Source organism: Dysidea avara, chromosome 6 (genome assembly GCF_963678975.1).
Source record: "Dysidea avara chromosome 6, odDysAvar1.4, whole genome shotgun sequence".
NCBI lineage: Eukaryota > Metazoa > Porifera > Demospongiae > Dictyoceratida > Dysideidae > Dysidea > Dysidea avara.
This window is the reverse complement of record NC_089277.1, coordinates 22,854,254-22,879,220: the sequence shown is the minus strand read 5'-3', so window position 1 is coordinate 22,879,220 and position 24,967 is coordinate 22,854,254. Positions and strand designations below refer to the sequence as shown.

Below are 24,967 nucleotides of genomic sequence, written 5' to 3'. Positions count from 1 at the left end.
AAGCATACACTACAGTAAGGTGAATTACAGACTAGTGAGATCTTGGTTAATTAATGACAGTGGTTGGAGATTAAGTGTGGTAGCTTCTTGCTCTTGAATATGTTGCAAAGTGGAAGTACAAATCAAAATGGGATATCAATTTCATTATGAAAAATTTGTATACATAAATAATCTAGCATTACTATTTCATTTGTCCTCCACTTAAACCTGTTACAACAGTACTAGTGTCAGTAAATTGGCAGTGAGTCTACCTTGAAATCTCAACTCTAGAGTAGATCCAACACAGGACAGCCCGCACTGTAACAAATACATGTGATCCCATTGTAATTTCATGGACCAGCTGGACTGGGAATCACTTGAAAATAGACGAACAAATTTAACCTGTTTTGTTTGAAGTGAAGCATGTGAAATGTTACACTTAAGAAATCCTAGGATTCTTAGGTGGTATGTAATTAATGTAAGTGTTCCATTTCAGGTCTGACTAGATACATTGAAATTACACACACATCCTGGTCCAAATCACGTTTGCCTGGTGGCTACGGGCATGGTTTCACATGCGGCTTATAATAGAGATTTGGCTGATCTTGGAGTTTGACATTTAGCCTGATTCAAGGCTAGCAGTCAGACACATCCTTGAATTGTGCAACAGATAAAATCAGCTCACTATTGAATACGGCATTAGTCCACTGCACCAGCTGTTAATATATAAATAACTCCATGCATACATTTCAGTGATGTTTGCCAGAATATACCCTCCTTGCGGTCTGCCAAAATATTTGCTCCTCACACACTGCACAAAATTCTTCAAGTTTTAATTCAGCTGGCTCTTTCCTGTTACCAGTATCTTCCTGCTTGCTTTATTTATACACTGACTTATGACTTAAAGACCGGCCCAGACTGTTTTGTAAAGTCTAAGTAAGAAAAACAGCTCACATAAAGTTCCCTTCCGTATGGATGAACATCACTGATACAGCTCATCCCACAATAATACTTCGTTACTAATTACAACCAACAAAAACCCACAATCGATCCGTTAATTCTTTTTATCTTATGTTTAACCACCCACTGGAGATTCCACTGCTAACTTATAAGGGAAGTTTCAGCAATGGTAAGTTGCAAGCTTCAGTTTGAGAAAGCGTTCCGTTCCGTGGTTTAGTCCATCATTCCGTTCCGTTCCGTTCCGTTCCGTTCCGTAGAATAGTCCCCACCGAGCGAAACCCTCTTGGAAAGAGGTTAAACAGCCAAACAAAGCTTCTACCTATGAAGCTATGGAACTACTTTGAGCAAGAAGCGAATAAGTCTAAAGTTTCCGTCAATGTGAAGCAGAGAATCTCGAAGGCCACTGGTATTAAATATCTTCCAGTTCTTTGCAGCTGGGTTTAGTATCCATTTTGTCACGTAGGGATTTCAGAGTCATCTATTGCAAGAGTGAGGATGGAGTACCGCAAGAAAGGCGGGTTTTCTATGCCAAGAAAAAGGTACAAAAGCAGTTTGCAGGAGCCTACTCAATTCATCTAATCGTCACAGCAGGTAGAGACGTTCACGAATGCGTGTCGATGCAGACAGTTTCGATCGGGATGCAATCAGACGGAAGATACATTCGTTAGCTATATGACAAGAAAAAAATCTATCTCTGTCGAAGATTTTGGTGGGTGAATTTGAACGCTCGAGCCTTTGGTTTTGTTACTCCGTCTACAGTCAAAACTTCGGAATGATGGTGTTTTCTCCGGGGGGAGAACATCACTTAGGAGGGTATTGAAGGATATAGGATTCAAGCATAGAACGATTAATGACAAGAGGTTAACATTGCACCAGTTTGTGTGTTTTAATTTTAGTACACATACATGCAGGGTATACTATAAGCAGCCCCACATAGTCCATCAGCGTCATAAGTATTTGAGACGAATGAGGCGTAACAGAATTAAAGGGAAACCAGTGGTGTACTTGGATGAGACTTGGGCCAATGCGCATGCCGTGATGGAAAGTCTAGAATGATTCCTAATTCACGTCAGCAGTGATAGTAGCGATATTGAAGATGGCGAGGGGTTGCAAACGCCCACGCAAAATCCCTAAATTGTGTACTGGAGTCAAAATATTTAAGTATTTCAAAGTATTTATAAATATATTATAATTCTAATTTCGAAGATGTATTTACCTCGAGTTTTTGCTAATTATTGTGCAGGAAACACCTAAGAGAGTAGCTGACAGGAGGTCAGAGGAACTTCAGAAGAGACAGGTGTACTTAATTGCACTGTCAATTGAAGCGTTCGATGGCGGAATCATTGTCCTTGCTCGATAAGTGACTCAAGGGGCTTAAAGTGACTACTCCTCGGACTACCCAGTGCTATCAAGTGATTTCTATCGAACAGTGATTTCTATCGAGCATGGCTTAGAAGACTCGCCATGTGGCGGAGCATGTGCAAGTGTATATAGAGCGGCTGCCGTAATTGAACTCATGAACGGATGAAAATGAGAGTAACCTATTTAATACGTGATTGGGATTTGATATTTCTAAATATTTAATGGATTTCTAATTGGATTTCTGAGATAGTGTTCGGGAGTCCCAAGGTGTTGGCGACCCCTCAGAAGATGGTGATGGTGGTATTAACGACTCCTCCACCACCAGCAACAGTGAGTCCGAGTCAGTGGCGTAGCTACCATTGAGGCAACCGAGGCAGCTGCCTCGGTAAAAATGCTCAACTGAACAGGCTGAGTAAGCCTGAGTTTTGGCACCTCGAGTTTTCTACTCAAACGTTATTTGACAGCATACTGTTCCACACACAATAGTATCTATGGCTATTGTACTAAGCAGGGCCAGAACCCATGGTGATACAGTCCGGCATTGGATGGATCACTTTTCAGCTCATCGAATTTGTAAAAAGATTGAGATACTCTAATAGAGCAGTCATCGTAATATACTCTAATAGAACATTCAGTACAGATTATAGACACTGTTCTCATTACACTGCTTGGTCTAAATCGTTTACATTTATGTTAATCAATTGATCATGTAAAAATTATCATGCATATCATGTATTAACAGTTACAATAAAAAATAGCTTCCACATGTCATTTCAAAGCATATATTTTCAAAAATTTCCTTAAGGGAGCGTGCCCCTAGACTCACTAGCTTGACATGATTAGCACATGCAGTTGAACATCACATCAAAGAGATAATCTCTGACTTAAAACATCACATCAGATCAATGCTGAAAAGTAGTGTGCATGACTATGATCTCCAATGCAGTCCACGATGGCCTGATCACTCAAAATATCTCTGGAGTAGTCTAATTCAGTTTTACAAATCGAAATTCAAATCGTGGAGATACACATGAAATCGCTTTCATTTCTGAATAGGAACCATGCAGTGTGCTCCTTTTGTAATATTTCTGCTAATTGTTTGCTCAGGCATGGTCTGGGCCAGTGCAGGTGTGTGTTATGCTGTGATGGCATCATATCAAAAGGATGTACATCACGTGACATTGGCGGCGTCACTTTTTCTCCTCTCCGACCTTCTCGTTCCTGGGACACAAATCTACAAGCTGTGGTACCGTGGTGACTCTCGAAACGGTACCCGAGAAGGTTTAACCACTTAGTTGCTGATCTGTTCTTGTGTGCTTTGTTTATGACAGACAGTACGCGTCAATTGGAACTAGCATTGAAACGATGGCTGATGGTGGAAGTAAAAGAAAGCTAAATGCAGATTCAGTGTCTCCTGAGGCTAATCAAGCAAAGAAGCACCAAGGAGGTTTGCCCCCAATCAATGGTGGTGATGCTTTTGCGTCCCTTCCTGGCGTGCAATGTCCACACTGTGGTGAGGCTTGTCTCTCAGAAAGTAAGGCTGTTCAATGTGACTTGTGTGGAATATGGGTTCACGCTGTATGTGAGGGTATTTCAAATGAATTATATGATAAGTTCAATAATGTGTGTGCAAATGTTAGTAGCTTGTCATATTATTGTGAGGCTAATCATTGCAACAGCCGTATTAAACAACTTGTTCATGCCCACTACACCAACGTTGACCAGCAGGTCGACCTCCCTTCTTTAAGAACAATACAAGCTGAACAAGCTAATTTACACCGGTTAATTTCTGAAGTGTCCACGAAAGTTGACAACTTAAAGTCTCGAAATGATGTTCTATATAGTGAAGTCGAGACAGCTTCAGAATTAGTCAGTCCACCTATCATACAAACTGAGTCACCAGCATCAACGTTCCTTACGGTTGCTAAAGAGTTAGATGACAGAGAGCGCAGAAAGAATAATGTGATAATTTACAACCTACCCGAAACAAGTCCATCACAGGATGAGAAATGGTTTGTGGACTTCTGCAAAACTGTCTTTGATATTGGCATAAAAGTTACCAAGATCCTGCGATTGGGCAAACCTGCTAAAGAAAAGGCTAGACCACTACTTATTGTTTTGGATAATTTGTCTCACAAAGAATTTATAGTTCCCACTCCTACTACCTCCGACGTCACTCCCAGTATATGAATATCTATGTCTCTACTGACATGACCAACTTTCAGCGTGAGAAGCACAAGAAACTAGTACAAGAGCTAAAGCAAAGGAGAGAAAGGGGTGAGAAATATTTAATAATATTTAATGGTGAAATTGTGCTTAGAAGAGATCGTAACCCAAAACACGGAACTCAGCCAATGTTACAACCAGTTCTACAGCAATCAGTAACCCCAATCATGCTTGATCTTAATGAGGAGTGTACCTGACAGAGGTCAAATTAGAGAGGTTATTTTTGATAACCCTAATTTAAGCCAAATTTTTGTTAGCAACTTTTTAAATCAAACTGATAATTGTCTACTTTCAGATGATGACACTATTATTAGTGACTCGGATACTCAGTTTAGTAATCCTGATACATTGTATAGTGAATTAGTAATACTTCTTTAGAAGATAACAGTGACCTTGACTCGTCTGACCTAGTGGATTCAGACCATCAAAGTAACTTAAACTCTAACAATTCCTTGAATCTTTTGCTGATTAATTTACAAAGTATTTTGAGTAAAAAAGAAAGTTTTTGGGAGACGCTAGACGATCATACCCCTGATATTGTGATTGGTTGCGAGACCTGGCTCAATTCATCAATCCTTGATAATGAAATTATGCCCAAGAGCTATAAACTGTACCGAAAAGATCGTGAAGATGGGTAAGGTGGAGTGCTGATTGGTATTAGCACTACCTTATCCAGCAAACCTGTTGAAATTGGTACACCTTGTGAAGTGTGTGCTGTCAGTTTGCAGCTGTCTCATGGTCAGGAACTTATTATAATTGGTGCGTATAGACCCCCTAGCAGAGATGTTGAATATCAGCAAAATCTATGTAAAAGTACTTGTGGCATTACAGCATCACGACCCAACTCGTTTATTTTTTGTGCTGGCGACTTTAATGTACCAGACATAGAGTGGACCAGTCATTCTATCGTTTCGCACAGATACCCATTGGATATTAATCAACAAACTCTCAAAATGGTAGATGACGGTTATTTTACCCAACTAGTGAGCACTCCCACTAGAAATGAAAACATTCTTGATATCGTTTTCACTAATAGACCATCTCTTATTAACTATTGTAAAGTTATACCTGGCATTAGTGACCATGAAGCTGTCTTGACCTCTTTTATGACACAGGTAGTTTACCACAAAGGAAGTAAGCGTAAGCGTTATTTATGGAACAGGGTCGATTTCCAAGAGATGAGTATTGAGATGATAAGGTTCACTGCATGGTTCACTGATCATTTTTGTATTGATACTCCAATTGAACACTTATGGTTTCATATTAAATCTATGCTCTTAAACCTGATAGATAAGTACGTCCCATCAAAAATGGTGACAAATAGTAACAGACAGCCTTGGGTTAATCGCCATATTAAGCAACTTGGTAGACGGAAGAAAAAGTGCTACAAAAGAGCTAAAGTAAGTAATTCACCATCAGACTGGCTACATTATAAATCATTTAAAAAGGAGATGCAGAGAGAATGCAGAAATGCACGTAATTCTTACATGACTCGATCACTGTTTAACCCATTTAGAAGTGGAAGAAAGAAGAATTTTTTCCGTTACATTAAATCTCTCCGTAAAGATAATTGTGGTGTGCCTATGTTACAGAATGAAGGGGTTACATATACTGATAATTTGGATAAAGCAGAAGTATTAAATAAACATTTTGCCTCAGTGTTTACTCATGATAATGATTCACCAGCTCCACACCTGGGTCCTAGCCCATACCCTGATCTTCCATTATTTGAAACATCTATTGAAGAAGTATATACCCTATTGACACAAGTCGATCCTTTCAAGGCTACAGGTCCAGATGGTATCCCTCCCAAGCTATTGAAAGAGATGGCATTTGAATTATCTCCTAGTTTAACATTGCTGTTTAATTCATCATTGAAACAAGGAGGGATTCCACACGACTGGAAAATAGCCTCTGTGACCCCTATATTTAAGAAGGGCAATCGTAGTAACCCTACAAACTATAGGCCAGTTTCATTAACATCTGTGTGTTGCAAAACTCTGGAACGAATAGTACACACTAATATTATGGAACATCTGAATAGTCTGAATATACTCTCAAAGTGTCAATACAGTTTTCGTGCCAAACACTCTACTGAGCTACAATTGTTACACACAGTTCATGACTTAGTGTCAAACCTTAACCAGAAAACTCAAACTGATGCCATCTTACTTGACCTATCTAAGGCATTTGATAAGGTGTTACATCGTTATCTCCTACATAAGTTGCAGCATTATGGAATACGTCATGAGATCTTAGAATGGACTTCATCCTTTTTGAGCAGCCGCACACAATATGTTACTTGTAATGGTTCTCAATCATCACCCATCGATGTTATTAGTGGAGTGCCCCAGGGCACTGTCCTCGGACCCTTATTATTCTTAGTTTACATTAATGACTTACCTGATTGTGTATCATCTTCTTGTGGCTTGTTTGCTGATGATTGTCTGCTCTATAGACCAATACATACTACAGATGATAGTCGTTTCTTACAGGAGGATTTGTTACGAATTGAAGAGTGGGCTAATAAATGGATGATGACATTTAACACAGATAAATGTGAAGTATTACAAGTTACTTTAAGTAATCCAAAACCCACAAGCTATTTCCTGTACAATAATCAACTAAGAATGGTTAGTCACGCAAAATACCTTGGTGTAATATTGGACTCTAAGATGAACTTTAACAAACATATTACCACTATTTGCAGAAAAGCTAATAGTGTATTGGCGCTTCTTAAGCGTAATCTATATCATTGTAATTCTCAAATACGAAGCCAAGCCTATTTCTTGTATGTGAGACCAATACTAGAATACGCATCAATAGTTTGGGCACCATATACTAAGACTAACATTGAGAAGCTTGAAAGTGTTCAGCGACGTGCTGCCAGATTTGTGGTGTCTGATTATGATTTTTCAAGTAGTGTTACCAGTATCCTGAATGAGCTTAAATGGTGTAGCTTGGAGGTTAGAAGATAAGTAAGTAGACTGATGATGTTTTATAAGATATTGCAAGGTTCTGTAGACTGATGATGTTTTATAAGATATTGCAAGGTTTATAAGATATTGCAAGGTTCTGTTTGATATCTTCTACTGTTACTAGAGGGCACAATAGAAGATATCAAACACCTTTTTCAAGAATTGATATACACAAATTCAGTTTCTTCCCAGCTACTGTCAGATTGTGGAATAGTTCACCTGACTCAGTTGTTAATTTGGATTCCTTTGAAGCATTCCGTAGATCTGCTACTGATTTCTTAAACAAATTATAATTTATAATTCTTTTTATACTTAATTAACTACTTAACTACTTAACTTAACTACATACTATATTGCACGTATACTCTTTCAGAGTCCTGCAATTATTATAATAATAGGGAGAGTCTTAGACTGGTGGGCTAATTGAGATTCAGAACATAATGCACACAAACTGATTGTCACTTGATTCCAATCGATTTAATGTCATTGGAATAGATTATGGTTGTATTTTTAAATCGATCACTTGAGTGCCTATTTCATGCATTGGATTGCTCTATGCGTTTATTGGGCGAGATAGCCGTATTTTGTAGGTGTTTATAGGCTTCGTATCCTTGTTGTTGGAAACTATCTCACTGATGTATCAACCATTCTGGTATTTGTTTGCAAAATTCACATCGTTTTGGCCAAATTTCAGCATATAGATGGCTCATCCAGATGGCTAACAAGCTTCAATTATAACCATACTCCGCATGCAGGAACTTTACCTAGTACTGGTCATTGCCGACCCACGGCGCAGTTGCTGCTCTGCTTTTCCTGTGCTCTAGAGGAATAAACATTTTGTTTGTCGCCAAAAAGCTGCACAGATCGTGCTGCCACCAGAAACTGACCAATAAAATCAAACCATTAAGTCGGTGATAGACTACTTGAACAATGTTGAGAGTGAATATCGTGACATACGAAGAATCCTACGAACCGCTGCAACAAAAAATCACATGATTTTAAGACAATTGTACCATTTTCTACTAGAAGAAAGTGACCAACTTGGCTGCCACGCTGGTGTTATTTAAGTTACACTTAGCCTAACACATGACAATAGTTAGGTAGTTGATTGGAGGATATCGATTTTTCGCGTTGCGGACCCTACCTATGCTGGATAAAAGTACTTGAGCAGTTATAATTTGGGTTTTTCCTCTTAATGGCTGAAAGAGGTTTTCCCCTGAAGATAAGTGAGCCACTTATCTTCTAAATACAATGCAACAGTGGCCCCAGCTCTTCTACTCATGCAACTCTGTTTTACACACACAAAAACTGTTTTATTTTTTTGCAAAAGTGTATTACAGCCTCTTACATAACAGGTGGTAAAATCAGAACTGTACCCTAAAGATTTTATTAATTGTACATCCCTTATTCTATACTTGTATGCAGTACTGTAAAGTTATAATCAATCAATCAATCAATCAATCAATCAATCAATCAATCATGTGTGTTGAGGGCGGGAGTGTGACGTCTGGCTTCGCCACAAACATGAACATCATAGAGCTGCACTTTTGAGGCTTCCCCATTGAAATTGTATGATGAAACTTTACAGTGTCATAACTAGAGTGTCTTACATTCGAATGAAGTGCTTTTTAAAATATATTTTTAGCAGAATGAGAAGTGCTACGTATCGAGCAATACAGAAGGCCCGTGCGATGTAGCAATCTTAAGTTACTAATCGTTTTTGAGGATTCAGCTCAACACGAACGTACTATAGTTGTATATGTACAGTAGGGAGACTTTAAAAAGTTTACATATGGTTCAAAAAGAATTATTGTAATACTGTCGGTAATACTATTAGTAATTACCGTTGATTTTTACGATTTCCTTATAGTAATTACAATTGCTTGTGCTGTGTTGTATGTTGTACAACTATTCTATTGTTAATTGACTGCTACATAACAGTTGCAAAGTTACAAATTTCACTACCCCTGCTGTTATCAAGCTTGTTGCCAGCTGGTAGTTACATATTTAATTTGCTCTTGCCCCTTTGTGTGTGTTTGTGCATGCAACTAGTAACTAGACTTGTTTTAAACACGTAAACATATTGTTAACATGATAGTAATTACGATATGATTGGTTTTTACCATTACAATGGTCATTGTAAAACTATTACATTACAATGGTCTTTACAAAACCAAATGTAAACTTTTAAAAGTCACCTATTGTAGGTGACTTTGGATTCTGGTTGTAAAAAAATTTACATGGTGATGGGGCCATGTAGTTGTAAAAAGTCAGATTGAAATAGTAACAGAACAGTCTGTGGCTATATATACTACAAAGTTGAAGTTATTTTTGTTTATATTTTATATCTCTACAGTGACCTGAAGATCCAATCCTGTGTATGTCTTTGACAATCCACTATTATATATTGCCCTATAATCCAATAGCATTTAAAAGTGTAGTACTGTTATTCTAAAATTGCTTATAACTGAATTCATCCATCTTGTACCCCCACAATCTTTCAGTACAATAGAGTATTTGGTTTAAAATAGCTTACAGATTCAATTTTGTGATAGCTATATTCCAAAAATTTCCAGAAGGAACATCACTCCAGACTCCCCTAGCTGGAAAATTCTACGTATGCATACTGTACACACTGCATGGTGAGTGTATACTTGCTCTATCAAACCCTCTCTTTATTGTTATTGTTTGGACATTATAGTTTGAGCCATGAGACTGTAAAGCACGCTATTGAGCCAAGCAATACACTAAATTTAGCAATCTTGTACAGTAGGGGCCATAAAAAAGTTTACGGTTTCAACAATAGTTAAAACAATAGTGAAACATTTTCGATTTTAACAAAACATTTATGAAATTTGTCATAACAATCTGTATTGTTACAATTTTGTTAATAATGATATGAACTATTTTAACTCTCTCACAATATGTTTTGTTAAAACAATTATGTTAACAAATCCTATCATTAAAAATTTGTTAAAACTGTATTTTTAACAATTTGTATTGTTAAAACAGCCATTTTGACAAATCATATTGTTAAAACAATAGTTTTAACAATATTTGATGTGCTATTTACTGCATGTCTGTGGCATTGTTAAAAAGATAGTCACATTAAACTAATTGTACTTTTATAACCATTCAAATGGTTTAAATATTGTTAAAACCAAGCAGAGTGTAAACTTTTTAATGACCCCTACTGCATATTAATGGATTTACCATATAAATTTTATTAATTCACGAATTGATGTAACCAATTAGCAAAAAACCAAACTCTAAAATTGCTAAATTTAATGTACTGTTAAATTAAGGTATTTCAAACACAAAATTAATGGCAAGTATTGATCATGTGTAGCTGCGTCCTTCTCCTTCCTGTTCTTTGTGTAAAGAATATCTGATCCAAAACCGCCAAGCTGTAAAAAAAGAGTGCGGCCCTGAGAAAGGCTATGGTGAAAAAAGATGTGAAATCCAAGGTGGTGGCCAAGAAATGGCTGTGATGGTAGGTTAATGGTAAAAATTTTAATAACGACAATTCAGGTGAATTTTGGTGCCGCTTGGTCAATTAGCACAAAATTCACCTGAATTGTCATTATTAATATTTTTACCATTAACATACCATCACAGCCATTTCTTGGCCGCCACCTTGGATTTCACATCTTTTTTCACCATAGCCTTTCTCAGGGCCGCACTCTTTTTTTACAGCTTGGCTGTTTTGGATTAGATTTCATTTCTTTTTGTATTTGTATATCCGCCGGCTTTGAGACTTTTTAAACCTATCTTTTTTCTTTTCCACAGGAAGAAGAAAAGATGAAGTACAAATTATATATATATATATATATATAATACTATATTGATTACAAAAATCTCCATGGTGGTTTCATTGTAACTGAATACTCTACAAGGTGACTTCTTCTAGATGCTCTCTCTACAGGGTGAATTATTTGTAGCTCAATTCTGTACAGGTGATTTGTTTGCAGCTGAGCTCTTTACAGAATGGTTTCTTTGTAGCTGAACTCTCTACATGGTAACTTCTTCTAACTGATCTTTCTACAGGGCAATTTGTTTGTGGCTGAGTTTTCTACAGGGTGATTTCTTTGCATCTGAACTCTCTACACGGTAATTTCTTCTATAGCTGATCTCTCTACAGGGAGATTTGTTTGTAGCTAAACTATCTACAAGGTAACTTCTTCTAGCTGATCTCTCTACAGGGTGATTTGTTCGTAGCTGAATTCTGTACAGGTGATTTGTTTGCAGCTGAGTTCTTTACAAATGGTTTCTTTGTAGCTGAACTCTCTACAAGGTAACTTCTTCTAACTGATCTTTCTACAGGGCAATTTGATAATGGCTAAATTTTCTACAGAGTGATTTCTTTGCAGCTGAACTCTCTACAAGGAAACTTCTTCTAGCTGATCTCTCTACAGTGAGATTTGTTAGTAGCTGAATTCTCTACAGGTGATTTGTTAGCAGCTGAACTCTCTACATGATGGTTTCTTTGTAGCTGAACTCTCTACAAGGTAACTTCTTCTAGCTGATCTTTCTACAGGGTGATTTGTTTGTATCTGAATTCTCTACAAGGAAACTTCTTCTAGCTGATCTCTCTACAGGGAGATTTGTTTGTAGCTGAACTCTCTACAGATGATTTGTTTGCAGCTGAACTCTCTATATGATGGTTTCTTTGTAGCTGAACTCTCTACAAGGTAACTTCTTTTAGCTGATGTCTCTACAAGGTCACTAGTTTAAAGCTGAATTCTCTACATGGTGGTTTCTTTGTAACTGAACTCTCTACAAGGTAACTTCTTCTAGCTGATCTCTCTACAGGGTGATTTGTTTGTAGCTGAACTCTCTACACGGAAACTTCTTCTAGCTGATCTCTCTACAGCGAGATTTCTTTGTAGCTGAACTCTACAAGATGATATCTTCTAGCTGAACTACCTGTATCTCTTTCCATACTTGCATGAACTCCCTACAAGTTAACTTCTTCTAGCTGATCTCTCTACAGGGTGAATTGTTTGTAGCTGATCTCTCTACAGGTTACTTTTTTCTAGCTGATCTCTTGAATTCTCTTCAGGGTGACTGCTCTATTAGGATGACTGCTCTATTAGAGTATCTCGATCTCGCACTCGCTGCACCAAGTTGGATTTCGTTTTATAACTCCGTGGCTTTAAGTCTGATTCTTCTACACCATTGAAGAGCCTTTCTAAGATGATTACTCCATCTGTAAAACGATTTTCAAAACATTAGCCCAAGCGATTTATCTGGTAGGCGTGGCAAGCAATCGTTTTTTTATTAGCTAATCTCGATCTGGTCCTTTTTATTCAGTTGTCCAGCACGTGATTTCTTTGTGCTGGGGGTGGTAGGCAAGGGCAGTCCATCCAGCCAGGGGAAAAAAATTAGCTAATCTCAATTGTGTAATTGTTACACACTGTTGGTTTTTTCGTTGTATCTTCCTGGGTTTTGGCTCGATTTCTATCAAACCGCAAAAGGTTTGAGGTTCAATAGTTAACTCATTCACCCACCGATTTTCAGCTTCTTCCCATACGCGGTTTACCCTGTAGGCGTGACAACATATTGGCGTTAATTTTCGTGAATAATCGATCATAACTCCTTTCTTGTGTATCGTATTCTAGCCAAAGTTGGTACCGAGATGCGCCTTTATACCCCCTTCTGTGTGCCAAATTTCAAGGCAATCGGATATTGTGTTCGCGTTTTATAGCAGTTTTTGTAAGTGTGCGAAAAGAGGAAGAAAAATAAGAAAAAAAACGAAGAAACTAAGCCAATTTTTGAAGTCGCATATCTCGGGAATGCTTGAAGTGATTTCGCTCCAATTTGGAATGTGGAGTGCTGAAGTTGGAGGGAGTGTCCACAACAAAAATCGTCTTGTTTCATCAAGGAAGCACAGAGCTACGGAGTTGCGAAAATTGCGTTTTCTTTCTTCCTGTCAATATACTCACGGGTATTGCGCGCCGGCTTCTTGTTCCGCACGACACACTAGCTTGTGTCTTGATATTTTTAGTTACTGGCTGTGTCCTTATATGGCAGCTAGTAGCTACAACTGTTCTGGAATAATGGTGTTATTATTGCACTTAGTTGACTCACAATGGCAGTAAAAATATTGCCAAATTTTAATACTGAATAGGCTAAATTGCAAAAATTTTCTATGGGGCATGCCCCCATGTAGACTCACCTTGATAGAACATGCTTCACACACTATAGCTAGTTGTATTAACCAATTGTCACTTTTCATAGCCAACCAACCATTATGTTAGCATCCCCCTTTCTGAAATCCTAGATCCGCCCCTAAGTTAGCATCTTATAAAACATAATAAACTTATCATTTTCTCTTCAACATTGAAGTGTCTTAATGCCTACTCAAAAGTATCGAGAAATGCAGGTTTTAAGTATTCAGTGTGTTGTAGCTTGCCAATGGTGTAAGCAATGTGCACTAAATTTTCACACGTTTTACACCAATTTCTTACCTTCAAAAGCATCCACAATAGAATATTTTGGAGCATCCTGTGCTATTAGACAGGAAAGCTATCTTTTAGCTAACAAGTTGCTTAGTTACTAGTAAACAATAAAGTAAAGATTATTCTACTTACTGTTCTATTAGAGTTGTTGACTGCTGTATTAGAGTATCCCAATCTCGACTTATATGAAATTGTATTTATGCAAATTATGCTCTTAAATCACTTCAAATGCTAGGATATTTCCCAATTCTTTGAAGCCATCATTAGCTCAAAATTATGCAGGCACAATTCCCTAAGGCTAGGGATGTGCCGATTTTGCATGCAATTTTTTTTTGGAAAATGCGTTGGTAAAAGCAAAGAGCGAATTGATGGAAATCCACACACATCCACATACATCCAATTTTGTAAAGTTGGGAGACTATAACTTAGTGTTCAAGTAACATATTACCCTGAAATTCTAAGCTATGTTGGTGCTCACTTCTGACAAAATGTGTCGGGAATTTTGGAAAATCGTCGATATATGCACAATAGTACTTTGTATGGACCTTCAGCATACACTAGATTTTAAAGGGCAATGTTTATACTGTACGTATCTTGTTGTATGTATGCTGTAATAATAAATAAATGAAGTAATAAAATGCATTTAAAAACTATGGGTAAAAAACGCAAGCTCCAGAAAATAATTTGTGCAAGTTTGTATCGCCTCACTGGTGGGCGAATTAAGCCACCAATGGATAAATACTGGCTATCATCGCGTTCGCCTGTTCAAAGGCAATACAAAAATCTTTGTTTCATCTCCATACACGAAAGGATTTCAAAGTTACAGATGTTGTTTTAAGATACGGTGACGAAAGAATTTACCGACGATCATTTTTCAGTAATTTGCCTTCCTTCTCGAACACAAAAGCATGCCTGGGACAAAACCTATACCTTGGTGGATGCACAAATTCATGGCGAACACAATGAGCTATGAGTCAATTCTGTACGCCATTGTATCAGTAAGTTATGATGGTTTATGTAAGCACCTGTAGATTCTTTTCTCGATAGCTTCTGTACATATCAATTTATTTGCTCGTCCGGCTGCCTATAGTCCTGTATTTCCAACACTGCTTATAACTTGTGAAACTGAAACTTTGCTAGTCCATTCCTCTGTCCCTGTAGAAAACAAAGAATAATTAAAATGCATTATGAAAATTGTGCGGATATCGACGGTTTTCTAAAATTAGGTCACAAATGTTAAGACAATAGTTCTTTCCGATCTGAAGTTAAGAACTGTTGAAGTTGGAAAATTGGATGTGTGTGGAAGACTCCTTTTTGCAAATCCGTTCACATATGATTATAGGAAATGGTGACTAAAGATCAAGATACTCTAATAGAGCAGTCAAAATGTACGAAAATTCTAATAGAGCAGTCACACATGCTTGTAAGCTTGAGATACTGCAATCAAGACTCACGGTAGTGAGTTGCGCGACCAGTAAGCAGAAATGTGTGCCGCAGACAATAAATGACGCGACCACTACACGTGAGGATTTTACAGGAACGAACGTTGTCAAATTTGGCTTGCCTATAACTCACCCGTCATTTACGCTATCGCTCTGAAACTCTAGAGTTAAACTTATTGTGTCACTAGAAACTACCACACAAGCAGTGAAGCAAATCCATGCCCATTGTTTTGTGATCGAGATTGCCGACATGAAAGGGGATGTTTCGTTTTTGTTGGTTTTTTTTTCGCATGCGGTTAGATGCAACTGCAGGTGCATGTCTTGCGTTCCTTAGTGCATTCCGAACATTGATTGCCCTGCTATCGTTTCAGTACTATCGCCTCAAGATTCGCATCATTGATTTCACCATAGATCATTACCCTACAGTCGTAATTTCAGCACTAAACGGAGTTTCAGTCGTCCTCAGTCGACCTAGAGGCCAAATACAAATCCCATATTGTTGTTTTCCGCAATACTCGCTTGGCATGTAGGGCAATGTGTCTTTAAACTGTTCTAAAATTTTCGTTGAGATTGAAACATATGTTTTCGAGAATGGCTAGTTTGAAATTTGAATTTAGTCGCCCCCACGTAATTTGCTCTCAGTAAGAATTTAACTCGGAATTTAAAGAATGACGCAGAGCACAACTGCGGTCACTGATTATTGATGAACTGGCGCTCTATGTAGTTACTCAGTGCATGTAGCCACAAAGAAGTTCGCTGCCATATATTATATATAGTGTATAATCTATGGTGCTGCATACCATCGTTCGATTTGAAATTAGCCGCCCCCACATAATTTGCTCTCTAAGGGCACACCTTAAAGAATGACACAGAGCACAACTGCGGTTACCAGTTGTTGACACAAGCTGTGAATAATTAGCACATATAGCTAGCCTAAAAGGAAATGAGCAAAACCACCTGAAAATTTTACAATTGTCACCATGCATTCTATACCACCCCCACACAAAATTACACATGTACTTACAACATACATAGGAAACATGAATACCAAAAAGTTTTCACAACAATAATGTAAGAATTGTACAACAATGACTGTGATATAACTACTATGAAATTCAACTCCAGTGGCCCGCCATGGTAGCAAGTCTCACACAACAGCATGTATATTCATCCAAACACAGTGGGAGTAACGAGCAAGTGCAGTCATAACAAGTTGGTATGACTCCATAATTTTGTAGAATCCAGATAAGTGGGTGTGGCTCCAGTATGTCTAAACAGTAAACAAACATTCTTGTTATAAATATGTGCTAGAGTTGCAATATAATAGTACAGTATTTAAATGCAATAATACATAGTCTCCATTGTATCACTATCAAACGACACTAAGTGTTGCATCTCTAGTATGCACACTCCATCAGTACAACCTGTCTTAATGGCCACCAGTATAGAAAGACAACCTCTCTTGAAAAGCCAAAGGTGGCAATAAACAAGTTCCACCGTAATTTATGCAAGTAATCTGATCTTGTATATTCTGTCAGTGGATGAGATCCACTTGGCCAGGACAAAATGTGACCCAAATTGTCCTGGATGATCCGTACTCAATCCACTTATGACCCAATGGCACAATGGAACTGAGTATTTATAGAGAATACAGTTATAATTATTTCTAAGATGTGTGGACACATTACAACACATTACAACATGTGCATACAAGACATGCTACATACCGTTTTAGCATTTCAAGTCACCACATTATGCATGGACCAGTCAACAATGCTTCATAGTGCCCATCAGTAAACCTGAAGAAAGTTACAAAAAAATAAAAATGCACATAAGTACAGTGAAACCTCATTAATAGGGACAGCAAAAATAATAAATTGGCTTGAATAACAAGGTGGCCTTATAAATGATGTCATAAAGTACTGTTTATCTATATTTGGAACCTTCTATAGGTGGCCAATATAATGAGGTGGTCTTATTAAAGAGGTGGCCACTAAGTGAGGTTTCACTGTACATACGGTTAACAATGGTGAATAATATTAATGGTTAACAATATACGCTGAAACCTTACTCACATAACCTCTTGTGGCAGATTGCTCAGTACACAAAATGACACATTCAGGAATTGTATTTAGATAGTAATGCATTATGACTTAAATACTCACGATGTGTCACTGCTAGGCAGTATCTGATATGGCTACCATATACACAGCACTGCTGAAGCACAACATTGTACTCGCTTGCACGCACAATTTTGCTCAAAATTTTAAAAATTGATAATTAAAAGGTATGGCAACTGTTTTGCTTGCTAAACTGTGTGGCAGCTGTTTCCCTTCTGTACAAGTGGCCACCAAGACAGGTCCACTGTGGATGAAAGCCAGGCATTAGATATTAATTTTGGTATTTCATGTGCTGAAGGCATTCCAGGGCTTCTGGTAGTCACAAATCTCACCACAGTTTAACTCAGGCAGTGTTGTGGTCGCCACTAAACCACTGGAATGCTGTGTTATGTTCATCTTATGCTTGGCTACTATATAGTAGAACTGAAGGGATACTCTGAAAAATATATCCTATCCTATGGATAATGACTTCATCACTGCTTATAAGGACCAAAAGTGAAAATTTTTACACGTTAGACTGACAGGCAACTGCCTATGTCTGAAGCAGTGCCTTTGGTGCTCTAACAGATTGGCTGCCACCTTGCTGCCAGCTCTCACTGTTTCATATGCTGTTCACATTAAATCCATCTCTATAGCCAGTTAGAACAGCATGCTTCTTACCATTTTAAGGCCACAAAATGCAGCCACCTCCTTAATAAGCTAGGTCAGAAATTTTTTCCGTACCTGAATAATGACCAGTTTTCACTGTACTATTAGTGATTAATGATCATGGAGGATTATTTATTAAGATACTAAGATATACAAATGCTGCAACCTCTAAATATAGCAGTAAAATGTTTACCCAGATCCAATAGAGCAATAACTTTTACGTCACTATATTACGTTAAAATGCGTAACCGCAACTTTCGCGGGGAAAAATTGGGGCAAATTCAATGGCGGAGCACCTTCAAGAGGCTGCAACTTGGCTTCTGGTACTCCATTCGGCATGAAACTTACTCAGGACATAGATCAGAAGCTGGGAAACATGATGAAAAACAGCACTTGGGCATCAGGTTGGTTAAAAGGTAGCTAGCTAGCTTTGATAATAATATAAATCAATAATAAATGCTCAAACAGTGGACTCAGAGGCAAACTCTGTCCAGTCTTGTGATGAAGGAATTACCAGGTTTAAAAGGATAAAACAGCAGTTAGTTTGGGCTCAACTCCAGAAAGCCATTGTCACTAAACAACACTTCAGTAAGAAAGAATGAACAATAATGAACCATTGTATGTCAGTTTGTCGAATATAAATGTTGTAGGAATCTTCTATCGCACTTTTCAAGTGTCAAAATCCTTGTGCCCACACAATTATCAACCATAACTCGCCCAGCATGGATCAAACTAACCTGCACTACTTAAATATCTTGTTCCTGACAACGTGGAGAAAGACAGTCTCAGCACTCTCAGGCAAAGTAAACTCCTATGCATACATTTTCTGCCCTGAGGAAGTGATTATGTAACGACTATGATGTCAGGTGTTACCACTCTAATAATCATGAGAGACTACTGTACAAATCGAGGTACAAACACATTTTATCATGGTATGCGCTAATCGCCTTTTTACAATTAAGTTTTACAACACAGATACATAATATATAGTTAGACTCACCAATTGTGTCTCAGTGGCACTTAATCCCTTCAACACGAGAAGACAAGCGATGCGACAACAGCCTCGCAAACATCACATCTGGTGCGCTTAAATATTTAGTAGTAATATAAATAGAAGATAGTATTAGTGATATTGACATAACAGAGTCAATAGTTCTTCAGAAGCTACTTGAGCTCAAGGTTAACAAAGCTCCTGGCCCAGATGGTATACATTCTTACATCTTAAAAGCTTGTGCTAACACACTTATGTACCTTTAGCCATTCTGTATTCTCAATCCTTATCTAGCGGTGTCCTCCCTGATGAGTGGAAACAGGCACACGTTGTTCCTGTTTTTAAAAAGGGTCAAAGTAACCAAGCTTCCAACTACAGGCCAATTAGTTTGACATCTTTAGTTGTTAAGATCCTGGAATCTATTATATGTTCTGAATTGGTAACCTTTCTTGATGGACAAGGCATACTTAATGGTGAGCAACATGGTTTTGTTAACAGGAAGTCCTGCTTTACTAACTTGTTATCAACTTTTGAAGAGTGGACTTCTGCTTTGGATCAAGGATTTGGCATTGATGTCATATTTCTAGACTACAGTAAGGCATTTGATTCTGTACCTCATCATAGATTGATCTCTAAGTTGGAAGCATTTTGTGTTCTTGGTAATTTGTCTTTGTGGCTATCAAACTTTCTTTCCAACCGCTTCCAGAGAGTTGTGTTGAATGGTCACTTGTCATCTTGGGCTCAGGTGGTGAGTGGAGTCTCCCAGGGGTCTGTTTTAGGGCCCCTGTTGTTTATATTGTATGTTAATGACATCCCAGACCTTATCGAAAGTAATGTAAGAATGTTTGCTGATGACACAAAAATCTATTCTGTTATTCAGAGCTTTGATGATCACCTTAGGCTGCAAAGTGATGTTGACTGATTGTTGCAGTGGTCCCACAGATGGTTGCTTCGGTTCAATATAGCTAAATGTAAGCTGATACGGATTGGTAACTCTGCTCCGTTCACCTACTCTATGCTGGACAGTTCCACCAACTTACCCTTTGAAATCACAGAAGTGCAAGAAGAAAAAGATCTTGGTATTTGGTGCACTGAAGACCTGAAACCATCTCTACAGTGTCGTAAGGCTGCAGCAAAAGCTATGCAAGGTCTTGGTTTGCTAAGAAGGTCCTTCAAACTTCTTTCTGTTGACTTGTTGACTATTTTGCACAAAATGTATGCCAGACCTCACTTGGAGTATTGCATCCAGGTCTGGAGCCCTTACTTAGCGAAAGATATTGATCTCCTAGAGAAAGTACAGAGACGTGCCACCAAGTTATTACCTAGTTTATTTGATTTACCATACGAAACTCGTCTAGAGAGACTTGGTTTATATTCACTGTACTGTAGACATCAAAGGGGAGATCTAATTGAGATCTACAAGATATTGAATGGTTACTATGACATCAACCCTACCTCATTTTTCACTTTGAGTAATACGGATACCACCAGAAGTCACCACCGTAAACTCTTTAAATTTCGATCTCGGCTGCTAGTGAGGCATAATTTTTTCACCAACAGAGTAGTTAGTTTGTGGAATTCTCTTCCAGCAGATGTTATTTCTGCACCAACCGTAGCATTATTTAAGAAGAATCTTGATGATTTATGGAGAACAACAAGATATGGACACTCTCAAAGGCCTGCTGCCTAGCTTGACAGTCTTGCACTGCCAAGCAATTTTTGTCCATTAATAATAATAATAATAATCAGTATTTTTTATCTCTGAAGCCTTCATATCAATCTCGTCCACCTCAGGCTGTCCTTCGTACTGCTGAAGTTGAGAAAAGGAGGAAGTATGGTGCTGCTTGTCTGGCGCGTCGTGCCAGTTTCACGCCTCTGTGCTTTTCTGTAGATGGTTTATTTGGCTCAGAGGCTGATTATTTTTTCGCAGGCTTGCAGACTCTCTATCAGTTAAATGGGAAAAGAATTATAGTGTTGTGATGGGATATGTGAGGGCACGATTATCATTTGCAATTATTCGAGCAGCCTTATTATGTGTGCGTGGATCACGAACGAAATGGAGATCACTAAGTTTGGCAGATGGATCGGCTATTGATGAGACATCTTATTCACAATTGTGACAGATATATTCCTTTTTGTTTAATTGTCATATTTACTGCAACAATAATTACTATGGAAGACTATTTGACAACTCCTTTGGTGGGAACAAAAGACAATTCTGGAAGTATATAAAAGCAAAAAGAAAAGACACTAATGCAATCTCCACAATCATGATTGATGGGTCTCCCCACACAGATACCTTAAGCAAGGCTGAAGCACTCAACAAACAGTTTAAGTCAGTTTTTACTCATGAAGATATCGAAAATATTCCAACAATGGCCACATCTTCTGATACTGGAAATTCATTTCCCATCATGTCTGATATCACATTCTCCTTAAATGGAATACAGCAAGCACTCTGTAATCTTCAAGTAAATAAAGCAAGTGGTCCTGATCGTATTCCTCCCTATATTCTTAAAAACTGTGCTGAAGAAATCTCTCCAGTGCTAAAAGTGATATTCACCAAATCATTCACAACAGGTATTTTACCTAAAGACTGGCTTACAGCTAACATATGTCCAGTTCACAAAAAAGGAAGATGTGATGATGCTTCTAACTATAGGCCCATCTCTCTGACATCTATTTGCTCCAAAGTCCTTGAGCACATCATATATCACAACATCATGAATCACTTAAACAACAACAATATTCTCAAAGAGAATCAACATGGGTTCCGAGCAAATCATTCCTGTGTCACCCAGTTACTAACACTAACAGAAGACATATCATATGCCCTCGATCACCGGAAGCAAGTTGATGTAATCCTTCTCGACTTTGCTAAAGCTTTCGATACTGTTCCCCATCAACGACTCCTTACCAAACTTCATTTTTATGGAATTCAGAATGACACTTATAACTGGATTAAGGCATGGCTTTCCAACCGCACCCAGCAAATCCTTCTTGATGGTATAACATCTAGCTCAGTAGCTGTAACATCTGGTGTCCCTCAGGGCACAGTCCTCGGTCCTCTTATGTTCCTGTTGTACATAAATGACATCACCACCAACATAAAGTCACCTTTACGAATATTTGCAGACGACTGTCTTTTGTACAGAGTTATTAACTCTCCAGAAGACACCATCATTCTCCAACAAGACCTAGATCAAATCTCACATTGGGTCAAAATATGGCAGCTTAGACTAAATGTTACAAAATGTGCACTAATTCGATGTAGCAGATCCCTAACACCAATAGTTCATCACTATACACTTAATAATTCTTTCCTAAAAGAAACTGACCAGCATCACTACCTGGGGATCATGTTGAATAAGACATTGTCATGGTCGTCACACATATCAAACATAGCTAAGAAAGCATCTAATAGTTTAAATTTTATAAAGCGTAATCTGAGTGATTGTTCAAGAGAAGTAAAAGCACAGGCATATCTTACCATGACAAATTGGAAAAAATCCAGCAAAGAGCAGCCAGGTGGGTCATCAGTAATTATAACAGAACTAGCTCCGTGACACAAATATTAAATCAACTATCCTGGCCTACCCTACGGACACGACGAAAGATATCTAGACTGCAACTGCTCCACAAAATCCTCCATCAAGACATATCCCTATCAATTCCCCCATGTTATCAATCTGTAGAGAGACAAACAAGACACTATCATCCCTTGCATTTTATCCTGCCCACACCATCAACAACATCTTATCAACAATCATTTTACTCAAGATCAATCAAAGAATAGAATGAACTGCCTGTATTTATTATGGAGATGACAAACTATGATGAGTTTACAACTAACTTAATATCACACTTTACAAAAAATAAACACCACATTAGTTAGTATATAATTGTACCTAATACTGTGATTCCCTTTTTTTTCCTGGGCACACCAGCTATACTGACTGCCCAGTAATCATAAATAAATAATAAAATACTGTTGTTTCATTGTGTGTATGCTTTAATGTGTTTTATTTAACCAATAATAATAATAATTTTTAAAGGCGTTTATTTCCAACACGACATAATTACGCGCCCCTCTATTGTCTCTGCACATACTTGCCATTTCTCTACTATTCTCATTTAATTTCACAAGAGCTCCTATTGATATGGGCAGGAGCGTGGCTTCTCCGCTTGTATTAGTCAATGCTTGAAGTAGATCGAGATACTCTAATAGAGCAGTCAATCACTCTAATAGAACAGTCACATTTCTACAAGTGCTGTATTTTTACATTGTAAAAAAAAATAAAAATTTTGCTGATGCGAGTGGTTTGCGACTTTCCTTCTCTTCTTCTCGAGTCCTTGATTCGAATTGGAGTAAATTAGTATCATTCTTCACCTAAACTGACCTCGAGAAACACCTTGGATACCAGTTTTGAGTATTTCTGTGTTTCTTTTTCGTGAAGGATTCCTGCCGACTGGTGAAGTATGTCTGACAGTGTTAATGAAGAGTCTACGTCGGAGTCTACCGCTCCAGACGCTGAAGTCTTACAGAAGCGATCGAGAAAGCGACCCCTTAGTGTTTCGCCACAGAAGCGAGGCGAATCCTTGCGTACTCTACCTGGAGGATGTTGTATAAAGTGTAATGATGAACTAGGAGCAGATAGTAAGGCCATCCAATGTGACCTTTGTGGTTCTTGGATTCATGCTGCGTGTGAAAACATATCTGATGAAGTATATGGTAATATGAATGTTGTGCTGGGAAGCGTGAATAATTTAGTCTACTATTGTGAAACGAACAATTGTACAAGTAGGATAAAGCAACTATTGTTTAACTTTTTTAATGGGTCAGATAGTCCTACTGGCAACAGTACTAGTATTGAAGAACCTACCCAGTCACAAATTACTATGCAACAGAATTTTTTAACTGAAAAACTTAATGATCTAAATCAGAAAATTGCTGACTTGGCTAACAAGCAACAAACACTACAGAATTCTGTGCAGCCTATGTCCTCAAAATATGTTGAGTCAGTAACCAACATGGAAATTGATGTCCCATCCATTCCACCATCCAATAGTGCTTTAGCTATTGTTAATGAAATGAAATATAGAGAATGTAGGAAGCTGAATTTAATGGTGTACAACTTTCCAATCGAAAGGCTAATATTAAGGCTTTCCAGACCTTAAGTGATGCTGTGTTCAAACTAGATATTAGTATTTCCAAAGCAATTCGTTTGGGACAAAAGATTACCAACAAACACAGGCCCCTACTCTTAACTGTAGAGGATATAGATGAAAAGAACTACTTGATCTCCCATTCACACTTTCTACGATGCCATGAACAGTACAATAAAGTTTTTATCATGCCAGACAACAAAACCAGAGTGTATTAAGCACAAGAAGGCAGTAGATGAGTTAAGACAAAGACGTGCCAATGGTGAAACCAGTTTATTAATTCGTGATGGTGTGGTATTAAAGCGGCATCTCCGTCTATCTCCTTCTACAAGCCAGAATTCCAATAAGTCTTCTGCTTCTTTGACTAGCCAAAATTCCAATCAGTTTTCCAGATGATGGTGTTGATAGTGCTTCAGTAACAGTAGATATTAATAAGTTAATAGTTTTATACACAAATGCTGATCAGTTTTTAAATAAGCGAGACCTTCTTTCAGTTCAAATTACACGCAATCACCCCCCTGACATTATCTTCATTACCGAAATGCTTCCCAAAGCACCCAATGTTGTCATTACACAGGAAAAACATATCGAAATAACGGGGAAGTATTATTGATAGATTCACTCCGCTTACCTC

The 24,967-nt window shown here is 38.0% G+C and overlaps 1 protein-coding gene across 3 annotated transcripts in view; it reads left to right on the top strand.

The window, feature by feature from the left end:
- LOC136258576 (uncharacterized) overlaps positions 1-24,967 on the top strand; it is a 291,117-nt gene that overhangs the window by 97,475 nt on the left and 168,675 nt on the right. The window lies entirely within an intron of this gene.